Source organism: Octopus sinensis, linkage group LG22 (assembly GCF_006345805.1).
Source record: "Octopus sinensis linkage group LG22, ASM634580v1, whole genome shotgun sequence".
Classification (NCBI taxonomy): domain Eukaryota; kingdom Metazoa; phylum Mollusca; class Cephalopoda; order Octopoda; family Octopodidae; genus Octopus; species Octopus sinensis.
This window is the reverse complement of record NC_043018.1, coordinates 23,117,214-23,126,781: the sequence shown is the minus strand read 5'-3', so window position 1 is coordinate 23,126,781 and position 9,568 is coordinate 23,117,214.

Genomic DNA, 9,568 nt, shown 5'->3' with positions numbered 1-9,568 from the left:
ACCCTTCTCTTCAAATCTACAAAGACCCAACTGACTGACCCTTCTCTTCAAATCTACAAAGACCCAACTGACTGACCCTTTTCAAATCTACAAATACTTTAAGTTCACTAACAATTAATGATACTCTCGTCATCCCCATCAAAATCCTTTAACCCTTTAGTGTTTCAACAGGCCACATCGGGCTCAAATAGTCAACCTTGTGTTATGTTCAAGTTTGCCAGATCTGATCTCTCACTCATATCTTACAATGTCATTCTAAAAATAAAAGAAACACGTACTCAAAATCTTGTTGCTACGAGACAAAGCTGGATTAATTCAAAACAATGTGACTTTATAGGCAGAACATTTGTCTAAATAATTTGATTGCTAAAGGATTAACTGGTGCAGCCAGTTGTTGGGGTGTCACTCTAGAAGCTTTCAATAGTCAGCCGCTGGTCTCTTTTCTCTGTTATGCGTAGCAGATTCGCTGTTTTGTCACCTGTCCAGTCCTCGATGTGTCAAACCAGGACCTTCTCTGTTTGTTTCTCTTTCGCCGATCCTCAACTGTGTCCTGAAGAATGGTTTTCGACAGGGAATTGTGGCAGGATACATGGCCGTACCAGGGAAGATGTCGTCATTTTTTACCTGCGCAAGGAGTGGCTCCTATCTGTTTGCGTATTTGTTGACTTGCTGCCTGACAAAGCTGTTCGTTTTGATACTCTATAAAACTAAAATGAAAACCACAGTGGGATATTGATCTTACACGTGAGATGCTGCTGCTGCTACTGCTGCTGTTACTGCTGCTGTTGCTGTTGTTGTTGTTGATGTTGTTGTTGTTGATGTTGTCGTTGTTGTTGTTAAGCAACAAGACGGGTAAGGGTGATTAGGTGATGGTCTAGGGCTTAAGGGCGGGAGACCCGAGACCTTGGAAAAAAAAAAAACTTTGGTCGTCTTGTAGTCGAGGGCTCTTCGTTGACGCCCGACACCACTGGGAGGTGACCCTCGAAGTCGCTGGAAATGGAGATCTTCAGGTCCAAGTTCTTGAACGGCTGCTGCTGTTGCTGTTCTCAAAGGTTCATGTGACCGATTAGCATAAAATCGCTCACAGTCACACATCAGGTTCTGGCCACAGACACAGCAACTCTCTATCTTTTTTGTGTCGCTCCTTCAGCGACCTCTACTCCTCGGAGCTACCACGATTTCATGACACCTCTACTCAAGCGATCCCATTTCATTTATCTCCCCTTCTTTGATTATTTATTTCTTTACTACCCACAAGGGGCTAAACACAGAGGGGACAAACAAGGACAGACATAGGTATTAAGTCGATTACATCGACCCCAGTGCGTAACTGGTACTTTAATTTATCGACCCCGAAAGGATGAAAGGCAAAGTCGACCTCGGCGGAATTTGAACTCAGAACGTAACGGCAGACGAAATACCGCAAAGCATTTCGCCCGGCGTGCTAACGTTTCTGCCAGCTCGCCGCCTTTCTTTGATTACCTTAGATGTGTTGACTTCACCAAGCTCCGCAAAAATCACTTCGTCCAGTTGTCCCTTTTCAAACCAGATCACTTTTAGTGTTATTGGTAACATGTAACCCAGTACAGCCAGTTGCATAGAAAACCCTACGAAACCCGCTTGGCAAGGAGCCTGGTTTTCGTTGGATGCCCAGCTGGACAAAAAAGCAAGAAAAAGGAACTGTATAAATGTTCCCAGCGTGGTCCTTTAAGTAAATACATCATACTCCCTATTTTTTTGGTTACAAGGCCATCCTCCCAGTCTTCTTTACCATTTCTGTAGGTTTTAAAATGCACTTTATCCCCTACTTCGAAATATTTCCTTTGCATCTTTTTTTCCTCTAACGATAATTTATCAAAAATCGATTTTATTCTTCTCGTGAACATTAACCCCGCAGGTGACTTTTTCCTGAATTTGTACTTGGATTGGGGTTACTCTACAGACCCTCAAGAATTTTATTAGTGCTTCATCGTTACTTAATTCGTTCCTAGTTCTTCTCTCAACACTCTTTTGAAAGTGTCCATGAACCTTTCCACCTGCCCATTTGACCTCGGGTGATAGGGTGGAGGGAAAATATGCTTCCATCGCATGCACAGAAGTTTTTGAATTGCGTTCCATTATCAGAAACTAACACATCTGGAACACCGTATCGCGGAAACAATTCATGGAGGAACTTTATAGTTGTCTTAGAGGTTGGTTTATTGTACCTGCATACCTCTGGCCACTTTGTACAGCTATCTGCCGATTAGATAGTAACCACCGTTCACTGGTCCGGCATAGTCGATATGTAACCTAGGCCATGGGTTCTCAGTCTCCGGCCGCGATTGATATTCTACCGGCGGGGTTTTGGCCGCGAGAGCGCAACCTCGACAAGTTCTCACCAAATTTTTGATATCCCGGTTCATAGAATGACGAATGTTATCCAAGAACTGCCAGTGACTGCACAGGATATAAGGATGAAATCTATAGCGATGAGTATATTACAAAAATGAAAGAAGCTTTAAAAAATAAGCAGAATAAAAATACAAATTCGAGTAGTTTCTCAATATGCGACGATATTCTGCTGTATGTGCAAAGAGTTGTATTACTGAAACATTACAAAAACGTGTATTGCAGCAATTCGACAGCGGACACCCGGGAATGTCGAGGATGAAAGTTCTTATGAGGAGCTACGTCTATAGGCCAACTATGAACCGGGATATCAAAAGTTTGGTGAGAACTTGTCGAGGTTGCGCTCTCGCGGCCAAAGCCCCGCCGGTAGAATATCGATCGCGGCCGGAGACTGAGAACCCATGGCCTAGGTTACATATCGACTATGCCGGACCAGTGAACGGTGCTTACTATCTAATCGGCAGACAGCTGCACAAAGTGGCCAGAGGTATGCAGGTACAATAAACCAACCGCTAAGACAACTATAAAGTTCCTCCATGAATTGTTCCCGCGATACGGTGTTCCAGATGCGTTAGTTTCTGATAATGGAACGCAATTCAAAAACTTCTGTGCATGCGATGGAAGCATATTTTCCCTCCACCCTATCACCCGAGGTCAAATGGGCAGGTGGAAAGGTTCATGGACACTTTTTTAATTTCATTTTCTGCTTGTAGTGCGGCTATTACGGTACCTTCTAGTGGTTCCGTAATTAGTCTCATCTGACTGTCCGTATGACCCAATTTTCGATGGAATATACTGCACTTTGAAATTGTAATTTAGTAATATTATACCCCCAGCGTTGTAGTCGGTTCGCTGTATGGGTAGGTAACCCTTTCTTTGACCCATAAATGATAGCAATGGTCAACGATCCGTTTGTAACAGAAAACTTCTACCACGTAGAAACCTGTGAAATTTTTTCACAGCAAAGATAATCGATAGGGCTTCTTTTCCTACCTGACTGCATTTTTCCTCTGCCGCTATCAGAGAGCGCGAAATATGTATCATTGGTTTCGCACTTCCATATTTATACTTGTGTAGCAAAACTGCTTCTATTCCGTACTCCGAAGCGTTAGATGCTACAACAATGTCCATTTCAGGATCGAAATGCGCTAGAGACAAATCTGCGATTAGAACTTTTTTTATTTCTTCAAACGCGTTTTGGCATTTAATTAATCAATTTCACTTTACTTCCTTTTTTAATAAGTCATTCAATGGAGCTCTTAATTTATGCATGTTAGGAATGTTGTTTTGGTAGTAGTTTGCCAGCCCAAGAAACGCTTGTAATGTTGGTGTAGATGTTGGAGCAGGCATATTCTTTATTGCGTCTGTCCTCGACGGGTCAGGTCGTTTACCATTTTTATCAATTATTTGCCCTAAGTACTTGCCCTGAGACAAAAAGAATTCGCATTTTTCTTCACTCAAGGCGAACCCGTACCCTTTCATTTTCTTGAACACTGCTTTTATATGATCCACATGATGTCCACGCGAATTATTCTTAATCAATATATCGTCCAAATAAGGGATCGCAAATTCACAATCAGATAACATGGCGTCCATAATTTGCTGAAATATTGCCGGTACAACCGTTAATCCAAAGGGCAACCGGGTATGTCTGTATAATCCTTTGTATGTATTTACTGTCAGATACTTTGAGCATTTGTCACTTGTTTTAATCAATAACTAAGCGTCAGACAGATCCAACTTGGAGCAAATTTTTCTACCATTTAATTTTGCGAAAATGTCCTCTGGAGTCGAGTGGCATGTCTTCAAGCAGTCGTTCGATCCTGTAGAGAAATCGACACACAGCCTAATCTTATTATTTTCCTTTCTAATTGTACACCGTCGGCGCCGCCCACTTAGAGTAATCCATCTTTTTGATGATTTCCCCTTTTTCTGGCCCAACTATTCATTTACAATTTCAATTGCCGCGAACTGAACTCTTCTGTTAGATTTAAAAACCGGCACAGTGTTTTCACTTACTTGAAAGCAGGTTTCAGTTTTCTTTTACATAAATCCAAGTCCTTCAATAGTACTTAAGGAAACACCTTTTTCAATTTTCTCTTCAATTCCTCAGACGATTTATTTTTAACGGGACAACCATTTATGTTTCTGCAGTAGAGACTTATGGAGAGATGCCATAATTCAAACAACTTCAACCAATCTGTACCAAACAGATTGATTGTATTCTCCACAATGAATATTTTTGCTTCGCATGTTTTTCCCCGAAATGTGACGTCTGTACACATTTCGCCCATGAATTGTAATTTATCGTCCGTCACTCCACGTCAATTTTCGCTGTTTTACGTAACCTCGGTTTCCTGATTTTTTCTCTATGTATCCGCATTTATGATTGAAATATCACTACCCGTATCCAACTGTAGTTTAATATTTACACCATTTATTTTTACCTGTACGAATTTTCTTGTTTTTGTGTCTCATTCACTTTCTGCTGGAAACCCCTTAGAACTTTTTGCGTTCGACCGTCGTAACCTTGTCCTGCAGTGTGAGCTCTTGTGACCAAGTTTCTGACAACTAAAGCATTTTCGGTTTTTAAACGGACACTCTTTTCTGAAGTGTAGGCTTCCATATCTGTAACATGGATTGGGGCCTGGTACTCTTTTTTGGTTGTACTTTCTGGGTCGATGCATCTGTATTTTTGCAGAATCTTTCTACTGAATTTTTGTCATGTGCTTCAGGTTTACCATTGTTTGACATTCTTCTGCAATAGTCTGTAGGGTTAAGCCTTGGTTTGCTTGCTTCATTTTTGAGAGAATTCTTGCCCGAATTTCTCTATCTTCAGCTGCCGTAAGGCCTTGTACGAAGATAAGGGATTTAAACATGGATAAGGGATTTAAACATGAATGAGTTCCTGAAGTTTAAAGTTTTCACGGCTGTGTGGTAAGTAGCTTGCTTGCCAACCACATGGTACCGGGTTCAGTCCCACTGCATGGCACTTTGGGCAAGTGTCTTCTGCTATAGCCTCGGGCTGACCAAAGTCTTGTGAGTGGATTTGGAAGACGGAAACTGAAAGAAGCCTGTCGTGTATATGTATATATATATATATATATATATATATATATATATATATATATATATATATATATATATATATTATATGTGTGTGTGTGGTGTGTGTGTGTGTGTGTGTGTGTGTGTGTGTGTGTGTTTGTGTGTCTGTGTTTGTCCCCAAAAAATCGTTTGACAACCGATGCTGGTGTGTTCATGTCCCCGTAACTTAGCGGTTCGGCAAAAGAGACCGATAGAATAAGTACTAGGCTTACAAAGAATAAGTACTGGGGTCGATTTGCTCGACTAAAGGCGGTGCTCCAGCATGGCCGCAGTCAAATGACTGAAACAAGTAAAGTTGACTACACCGGCGTATGTAATAAAGTCATCATCGTCATTTTTTGTTAAGTCCAACACTCCATTCGAGTGTTAAATAACGAACTTTTGTCACCAAAGATCTTTGATAGTAATTCCTTAGTTTCTTGGAAACCAATCTCACTCGACATTTTGGGAAATATAAAGTTACAGTAGCCTTCATGCTCGGCCGGAGCTACCTTGCGTAGTAATAACCTCAGTTTCTCCTCATCTGACCACCACTTGCAATCTTTGTTAAAATTTTCTTCGTACCTTCTATAGTATGCAGAAAACGTAATACTCTTCTCTGGATTATAAGTGAATTCAGAAATCGAGTTCGCCACGCCGTCTGGCGTAAACGAACTTAACGAATTTTCGGATTTCCTTGACTGTAACTCAGTTAACTGTTGTTGTTGTTGTAGCGAGCTGGCAGAAACGTTAGCACGCCGGACGAAATGCGTAGTCGTATTTCATCTGTTGTTACGTTCTGAGTTCAAATTCCGCCGAGGTCGACTTTGCCTTTCATCCTTTCGGGCCCGATTAAATAAGTACCAGTTACGCACTGGGGTCGATATAATCGACTTAATCCGTTTGTTTGTCCTTGTTTGTTCCCTCTGTGTTTAGCCCCTTGTGGGTTGTAAAGAAATAAAATATCTGCTTCTGCAACTCCTGCAGTTGTTCCTGTTGCTTCTCTTGAAGCTGTATTACTGCAGCTAATAAGGATCTCCATAATTTAACAATTTATACGACTCATAAATTGTCAAATAACCTATGTGAGCTTCGAAAAATCCTCGTCATCAGATGTTATATCCATACGCCTCCATTATCGTAGTACGGCTGATATTGTCGGCGACAGATGAAGAATACACTGTAACAGTGTTACAACAATTCAAAATAGAAACAGCGGCAGTAACAAACACGTAACGAACCAATGATCAATATTTCCAACACACTAACTCGAACTGTAAACTGTACCTGGACTTCGAAGACCAAGCTACGAACTGCCACCACATCAGACCGCTACTATTTATATGTAGTGGTACCATCTATTCTCGTCAGAGGGTGTTGTACTCTCGCCACAATACATACATATATGAAACTAAGCACGTGTCTGTTTTTATACGGAAAACTGGTGGTTAGTTTTACAAATTATATTACCTGTGGAACGATCGCACTGACGAGCCCTACGGACGAGGTATTACGTAAGTGATTCATTCGTTAATAGGCGAAGCCGCCGGTCTGCGATTAATTCTTGTTTTTTATATAATTTTCATTTGTCTTGCCCGCATATTGTTCTGGTGTCCGCTGAATTTTCTTTTCTTTTCTTTGTAGTTTGTTCGTAGGTGATCTACTTCTAGCATATGGCTGACCACATAGTGGTTTTTTAGCCCTTTAAATACATACATACATATATATGTATACACACACAGAGCTGAAGGATTAAAATTAATCAAATTATGTCTACCTGCTGGAAAGAGCAGTTAAAACTCTTATTTAAATCGCAAAAAACACTGATGACAACTACAGAAACCAACCGAAAGCAGATCAGGTTAATAAAATCTCCCAACGTACATTTAACCATTTGGAGTCACGTGGACCGGTTTCTGCACTGGCAAAAAAATATCGCCTTAGCTTCTTCAGTACGCATTACAATGATAGAGACCCCCAACCTATCGTTTTGAAGTCTGCGCCGCAACTAATTCGTTTTGCGCCGAAATCAATTACAGTCACCAGTAAGGAAATACTCTCGATACAAGGGCAAACAATTATTCACGAGAAAAATAATTCTCGAAAATTAATTTACTAAGATATTATTAATTTTGTCATTATCTGGAATGACTATTATAAAAAATGATGATAACAAGAGTTTTGACTGTTATTTCCAGCAAGCAGACATACTTAGTATGTCCTTTGATTAATTTTAATCCTTCAGCTATTTAATGCTTTTCTTGGTCCTGCAATCGCCTATATTATTGATTCTGTTATTATTATTTTTTAAAATAGTCATTCCAGATAATAACAAATTTAATAATATCTTAGCAAATTAATTTTTCGAGAATTATTTTTCTCGTGAATTGTTTGGCCTTGTATGTATATATATATATATATATATATATATATATATATATATATATATATATATATATATATATATATATAATGATAAATCTCAGAGCGAGTTATAAACAGTAGCGGCAACACATCGTGACGTATATTTGCCATTTAATAGGGCACAGAAAGTGTGTCTATAGCCAGCTGGAGGAGGTGTCTTCCTGGGGCTACAAACTACAGTAGCATCCACCCTTAGGGGTTAGCCATATTCAAATGGCAAATATACGTCACGATGTGTTGCCGCTACTGTTTATAACTCGCTCAGAGTTATTGTTTGATTTCACTTTTCAATATCAGTGTCAATCGATACTGGAAAAAGTATATGTATTTGTGAGGGGAACTGACTTCTCGTCGACAACTATGATTGTCACACGCCGATGATAGGTCAATACCTTGAAACTCGAGTCCGTGTGTATCATAAGTTGAAGACGGGAAGGATGGCTTCCCTTCACAAATACTGATAGGGCACAGAAAGTGTGTCTATAGCCAGCTGGAGAAGGTGTCTTCCTGGGGCTACAAACTACAGTAGCATCCACCCTTAGGGGTTAGCCATATTCAAATGGCAAATATACGTCACTATATGTATATATATATATATATATATAATATATATATATATATATATAATGATAAATCTCAGAGCGAGTTATAAACAGTAGCGGCAACACATCGTGACGTATATTTGCCATTTAATAGGGCACAGAAAGTGTGTCTATAGCCAGCTGGAGGAGGTGTCTTCCTGGGGCTACAAACTACAGTAGCATCCACCCTTAGGGGTTAGCCATATACAAATGGCAAATATACGTCACGATGTGTTGCCGCAACTGTTTATAACTCGCTCTGAGATTTATCATTGTTTGATTTCACTTTTTCAATATCAGTGTCAATCGATACTGGAAAAAGTATATGTATTTGTGAGGGGAACTGACTTCTCGTCGACAACTATGATTGTCACACGCCGATGATGGGTCAATACCCTGAAACTCGAGTCCGTGTGTATCATAAGTTGAAGACGGGAAGGATGGCTTCCCTTCACAAATACTGATAGGGCACAGAAAGTGTGTCTATAGCCAGCTGGAGAAGGTGTCTTCCTGGGGCTACAAACTACAGTAGCATCCACCCTTAGGGGTTAGCCATATTCAAATGGCAAATATACGTCACTATATGTATATATATATATATATATATATATATATATATATATATATATATATATGTTGTTGTTGTTCCTTCTCGTGCCATGCTTGGCTCATACGGGCCGGTTTCCCCGGTTTCATTGGCGTATAGGTTCCCCACCTGGACGAGACGCCGGTCAGTCTCAGGTGAGCTGCTAGATGCATGAGGAGAGAGTGAGAGAAAGTCGTGGCGAAAGAGTCAGCAGAAGTTAGCCATTACCTTCTGTCGGATCTGCATGGAGCTCAGGTGTTTCGCTCATAAACACACACATCATCACCCGGTCTGAGATTCGAGCCTGCGATCCTTCGACCGCGAGTCCGCTGCACTAACCACTAGGCCATGTGCCTCCACACACACACTCTTATTTGTAACGATGTTAGGAAGGATCTTTTATGATGATATTAAAATACACGGTTTCTGAAAAGCAAACACTGGATGACAATGGATGGAACTGAAGTGAAAGATCAAGTAAATTTACTAAAAGATCAAG